Source organism: Quercus suber, unplaced genomic scaffold (genome assembly GCF_002906115.3).
Source record: "Quercus suber isolate HL8 unplaced genomic scaffold, Cork oak 2.0 scaffold_944, whole genome shotgun sequence".
In the NCBI taxonomy this organism is placed as follows: Eukaryota; Viridiplantae; Streptophyta; class Magnoliopsida; order Fagales; family Fagaceae; genus Quercus; species Quercus suber.
In genome coordinates, this window is record NW_027070365.1 from 175,677 (window position 1) to 188,346 (window position 12,670).

The 12,670-nt window shown below is 35.4% G+C and overlaps 1 long non-coding RNA gene across 1 annotated transcript; it reads right to left on the bottom strand.

Annotated features, from left to right (window-relative positions):
* Positions 1–297: 297 nt before the first annotated feature.
* On the bottom strand, positions 298–3,147 carry LOC136065368 (uncharacterized). Its single transcript, XR_010627001.1, has 3 exons — positions 2,893–3,147; positions 1,647–1,715; positions 298–332 (listed from the first exon to the last, which is right to left on the bottom strand). It is a non-coding gene; the product is annotated as an uncharacterized LOC136065368 (long non-coding RNA).
* Between the last annotated feature and the right edge of the window lie 9,523 nt (positions 3,148–12,670).

The window sequence follows — 12,670 nt, forward strand, 5'->3', positions numbered from 1 at the left end:
GAAGTCCACCTCCCCTGCTATCTGCTCCCAACCCCATGCAATCCTCTCGTCCCCACGACCTCCTAATTCAATTCAACTCGCTAGTGATCGAGATCACTCCCAAAAATCCACTAAACAATAATCAAGTGGTTACAAGTATGAGGAATTTTACCACTACCTTGGCCTATCCCAAAATACCAACTTACAGTTGAACCTTTGCTCTAATACCCAATTGGACTTGATCTTGTAGCAGCCTTCTTTCCTTTGTTGCCCAAATCTCCAATTTGTGACTAACTCCTTTACACGGATCTTAGTTCATGACTAACTCCAGCAACTTGAATGATTGTTATTAGCTGCAAAGTTTTTCACTTCATAAACGAAGAAGATCAGGAAGCACTTAGTTACAAAACTCTATGGCGCACAAATACAATTGCTTCACATAGAGTATATGAGTTTTAGGTATCTGTTTTCGTTAATTATGACTTTTAAAATAAGTTTATATATGACTAGGGTTGTAAGAAGAGAAACCCTAATCAATCAAGTTATCATGAGTTGAATTTCATGTCTGGAAATTCTAAAATTGTAGATCTCGATATATCGAGCTTGTGTTGAGCTCCTACTTTAATCTTTGGTAGTAGCATTTGCTAGCTTGTGTCGAGACTTAATAAAATATCTTTTCTTCACTTCTTTCTTGGCTTAACCTTCATGTAACGCCCCAAAATCATAAATAATAGAAGTCTATTCAATCTAAATAATCCAAAAAAATATATATATTAAATAAAAGAAACTAACAACCTAAAATCTCATCACAAATGTCAGAGCTCTAATCCACCAAAGACAAAACATCCTCAAAATAATTTTCTAGTACCATGTTTAATGCCATTAAAAAAAAAAAAAATCCTCAGTTCCATAAAATAATTCGTAATTATTGTAGGGGAAATAAAAGAGAGGTGAGATAACTCAATAAGTGGAATTCACTAACATTGGGGTGTGGTAACAAACTTTTCAAATGTTTTATCATCAAATATTTCATATAAAAGAAAATATCTTTATATTGTGAGCCATCATAATACATATACTAATACCATCATAAAAATAATTTCCTAGGTTTTTCTCGTAATTAACGTTTACGCCCCATTGACAGGGTTGTGCTGTCCCCTTTTTAGGACTAGAACCTCCTTTACATACCTTTTCTTAAGGATGGCTCCTTTGGATCCTAAAGGTGCACTCCCTTGCTAAGGAGCTTCCTTTTTGGATCCTCAATAGTATACTCCCTTGCTAAGAAGCTATCAAATGTGCACCTTCCGCTTTTCTGGGACCGTCCCTTGCTAAGGACTAGCTGCAGTATGATTGTCCCTTGCTAAGGACTAAATACAATATTGAGCTTTTAATCATGACTTGTCATAGGTTTTCAAAACACATTTCAATATGCTCACAAAATAATCCATTCATAATTCTCAAAATATAAAGATATCTTCCCACATACAAGTTTAAATAAATTTAAGTTGTCCCACAAGTTTTTCATAAAACGAATAGTCAATGTGCACATCAAACACTTATAAAATATCAATTTATATATAGAATATCAACATATTTCTTTTATATGGAATAGTTTAATAATCAACACTGTTTTGGGAAAACCCCCAAAATTAGTAAACACGACTTACCTCTTAGTTGCAAAAATAAAAGAAATCAACCAAACCCATCAGTAGGTCCATCACCAAGAATCTCAAAACCTAGAAACATAAGGACCAAACCTATTAATAACAAGACCTATTGCAAAGTTGATCATCACATTTGTCTCCAAAATCGAATAGGATCCCCTAAAACAAATCAAATGCACTAAAGCCTAGCTTGCCCAACCTAAGACAAGTACCCATTCCGAAACGAGAACCAAACAAGCATACAAACTCATAGTGCCACAACACAAAACCAAAGCATTTTAATTCTCCACTGTAAGCAATGTGCATATATAAATATAACATAAAACACATAAATTCATAATAGGGGTAGCATATCTCATGAGTTTCCGTTAGAGCAATAAATGATTAAACCAAACCATTATTAGCCTTAATTAAGTAAAACACACGTTGATTAAAGCACATGAATTTACAAACCAATCCATTCAACAAAGATTTGAAGTAAATTCCACAAAATCCCAGCATTTTCATCGCACTTTTAGATTCAATACACAGCAAGTCAGCCATTTTGTAAAAATTGTTTGGTCCACGAAAGGTTATCCGATTAACTTGAAATTAAATAGGGATAAGCTCTTATATGTGTAGTATTACCATAAAAAATTCAGCCCAAAATGATTTTTCTATAATTTATTAAAAATCATGTATCGCAGCTAACTCAAATCTGTCAGGGACAGATTCACAATTCCAAAATAAAATTACTATAATCTTAATATTATACCAAAAACTTTCAGACTTGATTAACCTCAAAGCTACAAGTTTTAGCACATGATAACAACTATGAATGCAACCAATAACCTCATATAATAGTAATCACAACACGAGTCAAGAAATTCGATCCTCTAACTCATATAGGCAATTTACCAAACAGTTGACATGCAACAAGCACATGCCCACATTCACATATGTCAAAGGCAATCAAATGCAAAGGAAACACTTTGGAATCAACTCATGCAACAACAAAACCCATATAGCTGCTCTAGGAAACCAAACCTCAAATACCCATTAGTAAAATAGACAACCAAAACACCGCATCAAAGCAAACACCCCCAAATAGTTTGAAATTTTCAGATTTAATAAAAACTCTTGCTGCCCAAATCCTCATAACCCTCTAAACTTCCAGTACTCACCAAACCCATCAAGTATATACCATAAACATCATAAACTAGCCCAAAGGATTTCATAGAAGAAAATGATAGAAAACTTAGATATTTACCTCATCTATTGAATTAACCAAACTTAGAGGGATGGTCTTTCAAATGGGTCTGCCAAAATAGCCACTAGAACTCTTGGTGGTTGATTTTGATTGGAAAAGAACCTTCCATGAGTTGACCAAGATAGAAATTTAAGAGGAAAAAGTGAATAAACTTCACATGAGGATGAGAGAGAGGATTCTCAGCCATGGGGAATGGGAACACCAAAGGAAAGAGGGAAAGGTGATGGGAGGCGACACTTTAGAAAAATAGAGGAGGAAGCCAATGTGGGTTACATATAAGGCTAGGGCTAGGCTTGGGTCTTATCAAAAAAATGCCGCCACTTAAATAATTTCCAAAACAACCCTTTTATTTGTTTATTTATTTTGTAAAGGCTGGGGTGTTACACTTCATGTCTTTAATGATACCACTTGATATGTTTGAACAACATACTTCTTGATACATTAAATCCAACTTAGATCTACCTAATTACAAGTAAAGTACGTTTAGTCAAAGGATTAGCCAATTACATAGAAAATATGACCCTAACAATTAGGTTCTAAAACTTTAGAATAATTGGCATACTGTGAACACAAACTTGTCTAGATATTGATTCTTAAGTCTATAGGATAAATTAGACAATGCTCAAAGTGCTGCAAGTCAAAATACAAGAAAAAGGAAGCTACAAGTTCAAGAATTCAAAACATGCTAGATTCGACCAATCGAGACATGGATTTGTAAAATTTAATTAAAGCTCATCAGCCTATTAATCCCATTAAGTGATTAGGGTTTTATATCTAATTCTTCTAGTATTTAAAGGAAACCCTAAGACACATTTTGAAGAGACTTTAGAGGTGCTCTTTTGAGATCTAAAAGGTACTGTGTCTTCTCCTTTCAAAGTCACTATCAGAACTCCATCTACACATTATTAGAACTGGTAGATCTAAAGTTGTTGCAACAAGATCATATATAGCTAATGATTTAAAGCTTCGAGTGGGATCTTAGAGTTATAAACGGGAGTGTTTGTGTCCGACAAATTTAGATATAAGAGTCCATGGATTTAGAGTTGCATGTGGTTGTGTGAGCAAGTACTACAAGAGGTAACTTTAGATTTTAGGGAGAAAATATGTTTTAGAACTTTCATTCTATCATAGTGAATTTGCTTACCTTGAGGATAGTTAGGTTAAATCCTTCCGAGATTTTTTACCTTGAAACTATTGGTTTCATTGGTTTTCCTAGGTCATCATATCGTTATCTTCTTTATGTTTTCGCACTTTGTGATATGATTGCTTGAGTTTAAACTAGATCTAAATATTTAACCTAAGTAACTACTTGGCTAATAAATTAGGTTAAACAAATCTGGTTATTTTTAAGTTTAGCTTCAGACTCAGCTAACTTTTGTTCCAAACTTTTCATATTTTCATCTTAAGAAGAAAATTGATTTCTCACAAATTCATTCTTTTTATTGGATTCATCTAATCTCACAATCAATTCCTCTTTTCTAAGATTAGCCAATTTTAACTCTTCCTGAAATTTCTTAGCAATTTTCAAAGATTTAGATAATTACTTACGAAGAGTTTCACAGGCATCAATAAGATCAACAGAAAAATTAGTGTTATTTTTATTCAAATTATCACAGCCAAAAGTAGTAAGACACTTAAAATTATCCATGATAATAGGGATCAAGGATCTTACTCAAGACGTTAATCCAATCATAGTGGACCCACTTTGATACCAATTGTTTGTTTGTTTCACACATATTCATATATAATTGATGAGTTAATAATGATATTGTAAAATGCTAAAAGAAATGTCAATATTTAAAATATGAAGGACAAAGTTTGACTACAAACTTGATTGTTAGGCTACAAATTCCTTTAAAAATTAAATTTTGTTAAAAAATGAAAGTGCATAGAAAAAATGATTGTGAGAGAATCATTGACTAATAAGTATAGGCCTTCGTAGAAATGATGCCTATTTTGTCATCATCAAGACCAGCTAGTCTTACATCAATGACTAAGTTAAGGTGTTTTAGTTTAAATATTTTCTAATATTGTTAATTATATATTTTCATTAGAATTTCTTCCCTACAATAATGTCTCTTTGTTTTCAATAATGCAAAGAAGAAGCAAAAACAAAACTACAACTTCTCGTGTCATATAGGAATATTTGTAAACATCTTCTTTTTTTACTCCAAATTTTATCATCCACTCAAATGCGACAAGTATGGGCATCCCTATTAGTGTTGGAGTAGACTTTTTTAGGATTTGGTTGGCTAGTAATGAGTCTAAAATTTCATGTGGTGATAGTATAATATCCGCTTTATGGTATTGCTTTGTAATCATATATTCCATTGTTGAAATGATTGTCATTGCCCAACATAGGCAAAATGAGTACTGATTTTGAACACTGCTACGAAAGACACTGCCTCAAGGTCAGTCTCTCAAATCGAAGTTTTCATGATCCTAAAAAATCATACCCTAATTAAGAAAGCAACAATTTGTATCACAATCAATATTATTAAAATAAAAAGTTACCATGATTCTTGGTAATAGATAAATACTAATTTTTATGATAATAATATGATAATAAAACTCATACTAAAAATTCAAAATAATTTCACATGCAATACAACAACTTAGAAGTTTACACTTCTAGTCGAAAATTATTAAAAGTAAAACCACATTTTTGTCCCTACATTTTCATGAGATTCCCACTTTGGTCTCTAACTTTTTTTCCCACCGTTTTAGTCCATATCTTGGAGAACGCATCTCATTTTTGTCCCTGCCATTACATTGGAGACGAAATTTGCACAGGTGGCAAATGACATAAGTTAAAAATATTAAAATAATGTCCATATAAGCCACGTGGCTTTCCTGCCCTTCAGTTAGTCCCATTCCTGCTTGTAAGAGATCACGTGCCCCTCACGTGACTTTATAGACTTTATAATCAGCTCAACTCCTCAAATTCAGAAAGTAACCCTTAAATTTAGAATTCCCAACTCAACTCCTCGCCACAAACTCATCTCCTCACCACAAACTCAGCTCCTCGCTCACAACTACTATCATGGAATCAAGCTCAATGTCATCCAGTGGAAGCTTGAGCAAAAGGTGCCCAACCCGATGCTTCTGCTTTGAGAAACCCGTTTTGGTTGTTTCGTGGACACCTGACAACCCTGGAAGAAGGTTCTACTGGTGTCCAAATTACTGGGTAAGTTAGTATCTATAAAATAAACTACCTCTTTGTACACTTTTTAAATTTCTATTGATTTTCTGGGTGGGGAAAAAACAGAGTGAGAATCTGTTCAATTATAAGGGGTTTTATTTAAGCATAAAAAGGGTTTTTTTTTTTTTTTTTTTTTAACTCATTATAAGTGGTAAGAAAAATACTAGAAAATTTGTTCAATTTTTATCCCAGCTGATTAATTTTTTTTTTTTTTTTTTTAACTCATTATAAGTGGTAAGAAAAATACTAGAAAATTTGTTCAATTTTTATCCCAGCTGATTAAACTTGAAAAAATTTAAAGAAATTGAGTCTAATTCTCTTTGAATGTTTTAGGAAGCTTTTTTGTTTTTTAAATGAAATGTCGTAGGAAACTTTGGTTCTGCATGATTTGTAAGATCCAATACTTTAATAAGGGATTCAAGTAAAATTTACATAAGTAGCATAAATATGATTAGGAGCTAACTAATTAAAAAAAAGAAAATAAAAAGGGATTGGCTGGGTTGCATTCTGTTATTGGGTTCTTATTTTATAGCTATTTTCTTTAGTAGGTCATTTTTAGTTTCTATGATTTTAGTATTTTGCTAATACAAGTGTTGGATTGGTTGTGACTAGATTTTGCTAATACTTTTAGGATTTTAGTATTTTGTTGTTTTCCATGATTTTGGTTGAACATATTGTGGGTTTTATTTGGCTCCTGGGTGTCAGGTTGGACGCAAGTGTAAATTTTTTCAATGGCATGATGATGAAATCTGCGAGCGTGGCAAGGTGCTGATTCCGGAGCAAAGGCAATAGATTTTAACCCTTGAAGCTGACATTGCAGGCTATAGGAAGAGAGAGAGAAGAGGCTGGTCATCTGCCTGGGGCTATCTTTGGTGATAAGTGGGATGCTACTCTTCTTGACGCTTCTTTTGGTTGGCCAAATAGGTGGGGGGGAAATGGGTCATTAGGTGGGTAGGTATTAGTGTAAAAAGGCCATAATTTTGGTAGGTTTTGGCAGAATTTTTGAGTTGGTATGTATTAGTGAGAAAAGGTTTGTATTTTGGTGTAATTCTCTCTGTAATCTGAGACTTTAGCAATGGAACATCACTTTTTAATTATTGTATGACTTGTATACCAATTTATTGCATTGTTGTGAACTGTTTGTGCCTTGTGTGCACTTAATATTACTCTGCATAAGAAGCTGAAAACCAAAAAAATAGAGCCATATCTGATAGACCAAATAAACAGTGCAGGCTTCATGATTTCAATCTTTAAGAAATTTTATATATGATTTGGCATATAAAGAAAAAGGAAAGGGTCAACTCATAAAGCTTATAATATTGAATGCCTAATATTTATCAAAGAATTGCAAATACAATTGGAATGAAGAACACTTGGGTAGTTTATTCATTTCTCATATATCCTATACAATCCATTTCCCAGTCCTTTTATACAATCTGATTCCCTCATTAACTAGCTTCTTAACACTGATCACACACAATCCCATATATCCCATACAATGATCATTAGCTAACTAACTTCTTAACAATTTTTAACATTGATCACACACAATCCCATATGTCCCATATGTCCCATATATCCCATACAATCCACTTGCACTACACTGCACCACTTCACTGTTTCCCATATGCTGCACTGCACACATAGCAGCATTTCACTGCACTGCACTGCACTTACACAAGAGTCCATGTAATTGTTATCAACATTAACAATTTTATCATCTGTTTCCATCTTTGCAAGGAAATCTCTATTGCAGATATTTCCTGCAACCAAATTAATATAAACCACAATTTTATGGCAAGAGCTTTTTGAATGAACATGAATATAAAAATTAGATGCATGATAAATATATAAGTAAATTAAGGATAAATCAAAGAATAGAGACAAATACAACATAAACTGAAGGCTTGAATTTTCTTGCTACATAAAGATACCTGTTTTTTCTTCATGGTTTGAAATGTAAAGGTTGCTTAGTGTCTTTTCGTTGATAGAATCAACTGCTGGAAGATCATTGTTGTCAATGTATTCAACTTCAGCACTCTTGTAAGATTCACAAGTAGACATTGTCTCATCCAAAGAAATTGAAAGTCCATCTGATTTACTTGGAGAAACATCCATGCTACAAGATGCAGGAACAACAGCTGTGCTAGGGGCAGTTTCATTACTTCCAGGGAAAGATGTAATCTTGCTCACAAACTAAACAAGAGCAGTTGAGCCTAAAACTTGGGAGTATTGTTTCTACCTAAAAAGATAGAGAAAAATCATAAAATGCAGATGCTTATCACAAAAGCCAATAAACCTCTAAAAAAGCATTATAATGCCAATTAACAAAGCATTATTAGCCCAACTTCTAAAAAAGCCACTAAACCTAATCCAGTGGCTGCAACAATCCCAAGGATGAGAGAAAGAGCATCGGAACCCTTCGGCACATTAATTGCCATCATAAAACCTTATAGTGCTCATTTTAGAAACCATGTAAAAAACCTTTTTTAGAAAACAATATGTTGAAGGTAGAATATCTTAATGTTTTAGCTTATGCAATAACTTTACGAGGGTAATAGAATAATATATATAATGATGTTGAAATATATTTACTATCTAGTTAAGAATATAAAATAGTACTTTAGACCAAAGGGTACCTACACAGACCTGGATGTGAAAAAATGTGTTTCACAAACCTGCATGATCACAAACCTGCATAAGGGTACCTGCACAATAGCATTATAAACACAATAGCCCCCAATACCAGTCAAACAAATCTGGTTTCAACTAAACAGGAATTAAATATTCATCACAACAATGAATAGACAATAATAAATAAACAATAGGTCTTCACCAATTAACACCGAGTATTCATCCACCAGTAAATACTAATGATCTCTAATGAACACCAATGACAATTTTTGGTATACCAATAATTACAAAATATGGAACAAACTCTACCCAACACATTCATACAAAAAAAGGACTTGGTCAGCCATTATATAAGTACACTAGGATGATTCATACAAAAAAAGGCCTTGCAGTTACATAAACATATCAACTTTGGCTGTCAACATATAGAAAAAAAAGGTCCTACTTCAGCTTGCTATCTTCCAGCAGATCTCATTGCTTCCATATACCTTGTTGCATTCCTAGATGCATTCAAGGTCTTAATGGTGATTGCACTTCTCTTCCTCTGTCTTTTTGATCTTGGATTGGACTGGTTATCAGTGGGGGGTGGAGGTGCAGTTGTGGTCACATCACCATTAGAGCTTGGTTGTGCCCTATGAGGATTGGAGCCTGGTTGTGCATTGCCTATAGCTAGGCTATTTGCATGACCATCCTTGGCTGCCTGCAAGCACCAGCACTAGCACAATAGCCGTTAATAAGTTGCCAACTGAAAAACAAAACAACATAGATATCTAAGTCAAAGTAGTATTCTTACCCTCCTAATGGTCCTACTGACTTGGGATGCACTCCCAGGCAGGGAGGAGTTCCCTCCTACTTCTCCTTTGCAACTCCTGTTGTTGTGGCCTAATTTCCCACATGCCTTACATTGTTTTAAGATGCCTACACGTCTATTTTTTTTGTGACTTCTACGTTCATCAGGCTTCAGTGCCCTCTTCTTTTTAGGCTGGCCAGGAGGTCTCCTCTTGATAGGGGGCTGCATAGGTGGAAGTCCACTAGGTCTCCACATATTTTGGCCATTGATAGGCTCTATAATGGGGTCATAGCAATCAATGTAGGTAGTCCTTTTGTAGCAAGCATTGACATACTATTCAACATCATCCCTGTTGAAAAGTTACAGGAAATGGCATGGCAACATGGTATGCCAGCTATGTCCCACTTCCTACAGCTACAGCTCTTCTCTTCCAAGTACACAATGAAACTCTTCAGCCCATTTTTCACTTCAAACTTGGTATGACCAGCCCAACATGCTAGCCATTTGTTGCATGCCAACTTCTCCTTGTACAATCTCTTTCTTATCTTAGGACACAACTCAGATTCCACCTTTATAATCATTTGCCTATTTACTTGAAATCTAGTCATCAGATATAGCCTAATACACTCAAGCTGCAAGCACATAGAGAGAAATGGAGTATTAATCATTACTTAATGCACACAGGTCTATGGATCATAAGAGAAAGTGTTGAAGCTGAGTAGATTGCCTAGCATGGTGATTATAGGTTTGCTCCTGAACTTAAGTATCCTACTATTGAAGGTTTCACACATGTTGTTCAGGACTATGTCACTTTGACCATCACTTTTGAACATGCTCCTAGCCCATATAGTAGTTGAGTGAGACTACAACCATTTGAATGCATCTTCATCCACCTCCTTTAGCTCATTCATTGCCCTCTCCTATGCTTGCTGATAGGTAGCCTTGGCTACTTTCCAAAAATGGTTTCTAATAAGGACACCAAGATGATTCTTCCTCAAATTATTGTATAAGTGTCTGCAGCAGATCCTATGCTCGTACTGTGGTCAATTGACAACAAAGGCATTTACCAACCCCTGCAAAGCAATAAATATTAATTCAGCAAGCAATAAATATTGATTCAGCAAGCAATAAATATTAAGAAACTAGACCTTCTGCTGATTAGATATGAACACCCATCTTTTGCCACCTCCTATGTCAGCAAGTAATAAATTATGAAACCAGGTCCAAGAATCGTTGGTTTCATCCTCGATTATTGCATATGCGAAAGGGAAGTACTCATCATTGGGATCTCTACCAACAGCATACATTAGCTGACCACCTGACTTGGTCTTCAGATGGCATGCATCTAAACCAATGATTGGCCTGCACCTTGCCAAGAAGCCCTTCTTGCAACCCTCCAAGTAGATGTAGACTCTTTCAAAATATGGCAACCTAGTTGCTAAGTCATGCTCAGCTGCCAAATCACCATCATTATAAGTATGCACCTTCATCAATGCTATGCTCCTAAGACTACACCTTCTCAACTCATCACAGTACTCCCATAGCTGGTTGAACTGTGCAATGTGGACCCCATTAATAGCCTCTTGAGCTTTCTCTCTAGCCTACTACTTGCCTTGCCTGCACTTATGTCAATCACATACTTCTCACGCATAGCCTCCTGAATGTCCTTAAGCCTTATGTCAGGCTGTCTCCTAACCCTCTTCATTACCTTATTCCCAATATATGATGTTGTGCACTTTGGATTTCTATAACTTCTGCTATATGTGTGTTCCATGTTCAGTGTTTTCAATCTAAAACTCTTTTCCCTTCCACCTTTGGCTAGCATCCGGCTCTCATTCTAACCAAGTCATTTTTCACAAATTTTATACCCCACCCACCATGGACTGCATAATCAGTGATAGCATCTTTAAATTGTTTGGGTGAGAGGAATAACATGTCCTTCTCAAACCTAAGGTTCTCAGCTTTGGCTACTAGCCTAAAGATTGGGAATCTGCTCCTCCTAATAGAATTGTCAACCTCAGTAGTAGGATTTCTTATCTTAGGACACAACTCAGATTCCACCTTTATAATCATTTGCCTATTTACTTGAAATCTAGTCATCAGATATAGCCTAATACACTCAAGCTGCAAGCACATAGAGAGAAATGGAGTATTAATCATTACTTAATGCACACAGGTTTATGGATCATAAGAGAAAGTGTTGAAGCTGAGTAGATTGCCTAGCATGGTGATTATAGGTTTGCTCCTGAACTTAAGTATCCTACTATTGAAGGTTTCACGCATGTTGTTCAGGACTATGTCACTTTGACCATCACTTTTGAACATGCTCGTAGCCCATATAGTAGTTGAGTGAGACTACAACCATTTGAATGCATCTTCATCCACCTCCTTTAGCTTATTCATTGCCCTCTCCTATGCTTGCTGATAGGTAGCCTTGGCTACTTTCCAAAAATGGTTTCTAATAAGGACACCAAGATGATTCTTCCTCAAATTATTGTATAAGTGTCTGCAGCAGATCCTATGCTCGTACTGTGGTCAATTAACAACAAAGGCATTTGCCAACCCCTGCAAAGCAATAAATATTAATTCAGCAAGCAATAAATATTGATTCAGCAAGCAATAAATATTAAGAAACTAGACCTTCTGCTGATTAGATATGAACACCCATCTTTTGCCACCTCCTATGTCAGCAAGCAATAAATTATGAAACCAGGTCCAAGAATCGTTAGTTTCATCCTCGATTATTGCATATGCGAAGGGGAAGTACTCATCATTGGGATCTCTACCAACAGCATACATTAGCTGACCACCTGACTTGGTCTTCAGATGGCATGCATCTAAACCAATGATTGGCCTGCACCTTGCCAAGAAGCCCTTCTTGCAACCCTCCAAGTAGATGTAGACTCTTTCAAAATATGGCAACCTAGTTGCTAAGTCATGCTCAGCTGCCAAATCACCATCATTATAAGTATGCACCTTCATCAATGCTATGCTCCTAAGACTACACCTTCTCAACTCATCACAGTACTCCCATAGCTGGTTGAACTGTGCAGTGTGGACCCCATCAATAGCCTATTGAGCTTTCTCTCTAGCCTACTACTTGCCTTGCCTGCACTTATGTCAATCACATACTTCTCACGCATAGCCTCCTG